Raw genomic sequence first — 3,033 nt, 5'->3', positions numbered from 1 at the left:
AATAAATAAATATATATATATATATATATATATATATATATAATCTTCAAATTTTTAAATCACGTTAAAAATATTACTCATATCAACTATTTAATATTAAATATTTTTTCATGCATATATTTTGATGTGATTGTGACGCTAAAGCATTATATAATTAAATAATTAGATATAGGATAATCTCCTTATGAGAACGAATATTCATCAGACTTTTGAAAGCATCCTGGAGCAAGGATTTCCGGGTATTTGTAGCTACTTTTACATGCTTGCGTCATGTGCATTTATTTATCATATTTGGAGAGCTAGAAATGATAGAACTTTTGGAAGATTTTTTTATTGTCAAGTAATTGTGATTATTAAAATTAAAAAAGCTATCATGCGCAAGACCTCTAATTGTAAACAGAGGTGTAACAACATTCAGCCCAGGGGGGCAATTGACCCCCCTAAAAAAACGGTTTTATAATAGGTTAATAAAGTTATTTGCCCCCCTTTTGCCCTAATCGCCCACATACGCCTAAAAGATCCGCACTACGCAGTCCTCTAATTTTTCTTCAATGTTGTTAGGCTTCGTTGCTTCGCAGGAGCAGGAAATGTAAAGATTGCGCGAGTCGCTTCTTCGGCTCCTTCTTTGTTGTTCGACTTTGCTCATTCGACGACATCCCCTTCATGTCGGATCAAACGTCACAACAGTTTGATCAGAAGCAACAACGGGAGCTTGCTCACTGTTAAGAGAGACTATCATCTGTTGAAGAAATGCAAGAGCCTCGAATAATGCCTCAAGAAGAAGACCCTCGTCCAAAGTCTACCAAGAAGAAACTTTCAATCCAGTCTGCTCCATCTCTTACTAAGAAGGTAGGGTTAATAAAGGAAAAGCTGGTTTTGCAGGTGATTACCGAGGTCTAAAGCACAAATATCTTGTATTAGAGGAAGAAAGCCTCTCATTGGATTGAGCGCTGAGAATGGTTGAAGCTGATCTCAAGGCTCTAGAAAATGATAAGCTTGGGCTTATGGACAAACTTGTTGACTTGGAAGGTCTCATCAAACCATCAGAGCTAAAATCCATGTAAACTTTTAAGTAAAATTGCTTTTAGCTCCATCTTAGTTTTTTTCCTTGTATATGATTGATGCTTTAGCTTGACTTGGTTTGGAAATATATTTATCTTTTATCTTTAGTAAAAAAAAAATTAATGACAGATCAAAACTTTCATTGTTTATGAAACATGTGAAGAAAAGTGCTTGTATTGCATATGTACCTATTTTATGACTTCAGGATCATAAAAAATGGCATTGTAGAGCAAAATGGTGGCCTAATTTTATGCATCATAACTTAGTAGTGCAACATTATCAAATACATTCAAGTTTAACATTCCATATATATTTTCACTAGGGAGGACTAGTAGAGATCTGTTATATATTCACCGAATTTTTGCAGCATATCAATATTAGACAATAGACATGTTAATGGATTGGGATTTGAATAGGGTTGATCATGACTTTGCCACCCCAACACCCCCCTCCCACCCCCCCCTAACAACTAAGGTTGGTTACACCCCTGCTTGAAAAGACAATCACACAATTTAGAAACTACTCTATTCAGTCTCTCGCTGGGTTAATTCATGATTGTTTATCTTGACTCTGTTGCTTCTTTCTCGTCTTGTTACCTGGGTGATTTTATTTTTAGAAGGACAATGATGAATGATGGTTCCTCCAGCTGCTTCTAGGATGGTCTTATTGGCAACCAGGGGTTTCGCTCTTGCGCTGTCTCTTTGGTGCTTTTTTGGTTTGGCCCGCAAATTTACAAGAGCTACATGAGTCCTTCACTTCCTCTTATTTCTTGAGCATTTGTATTTCCTTTTTGCCTTTTTTTTTTGGGAAAATTGGGGCCTTAGCCCATTTCATTCATGAAAAAAAAGAATACATAAGAAAAAATATATTGCTACCACAACTGACCAGTAGCAATCTAGAAGAACGAAACTGCATAAGCAAAAACTGCTGCAAAACAAAAGGAAAAACCTATTACATTTGATCACCCTATCAGCCTTAGCTGCAGAATTTTAAAAACAAAATTTGATCTCCAATACAAGTATAACAGATAACATGTATACCAAAATTTTATCCAGAATTAAGCCTGTAGAAGGAATTCTGCCATAATAGAGAGCTCCCAAGCCTATCAAAACTTGGACTCAGATTATACCTTTTTGCCTTACTATAGACTTTCTTTTGGTTCCTAGTATTCTCTTTTTGTTGTTGAGATCATGGACTTTTAATTTTTATTTACAATTTTCACATACATATAATTTTCTTTTTATTAATGGCTCTGCCCACAAAATTTTCCAAAAAAAGAAAACTTTGCTTCTAAAAATTTCGTTATCATGCAATTACGAGTGCTCAGCCGCTGCTGTTTGTTGGGGTTGGTGAGCAAACCATTAAATACCTGGCTGTACTTATCACCATGCGTTTTATACCAAAAAGCTAGAAATGGAAAGCCACCTCGCTCATTCCAGACAAAGAAATGCCACATGGAGAATTCCTTCACCTACCCGACCGATGATCTATTGTTGCTTCCGTGTCTTACTTGTTCATTCCATCTTCTTTTGACTTTTGGTTTTTGTCATATGTTTTATTCTGTTTTTGTTTTGATTTTGTACATCATTTTAACAAATAAATAATTATAGTTTGTGCGGCTGCCACGCGTCTCATATTTGAATCCCCTAATTATTCTTAAAATAATAATAATAATAATAAATAAATAATTGTCACGTCACATACAAATCAGATCATAAGTTTTTTTTTGGGACATTTAGGTCATTTAAGACAAATTCATACACACGACGCATACACATAGACTCGAACCTTGGACCTCTTAGTTGGAAGCCTAAGCTCTCAACCAATAGGCCAAAGAGAGTTGTGTATGATAAGTTTATTTATGCCGTTTATTTTGACCTGATGGTTAAAAGCTTACTTTATCACTTAAGATATTTTATATTTAAAGTTTGTGTATGTATTGTGTGTGCATTTGTATTTTTTTTTTTTTTT

This window comes from Dendrobium catenatum, unplaced genomic scaffold (assembly GCF_001605985.2).
Source record: "Dendrobium catenatum unplaced genomic scaffold, ASM160598v2 fragScaff_scaffold_53, whole genome shotgun sequence".
NCBI lineage: Eukaryota > Viridiplantae > Streptophyta > Magnoliopsida > Asparagales > Orchidaceae > Dendrobium > Dendrobium catenatum.
This window is presented reverse-complemented; position numbering follows the sequence as displayed.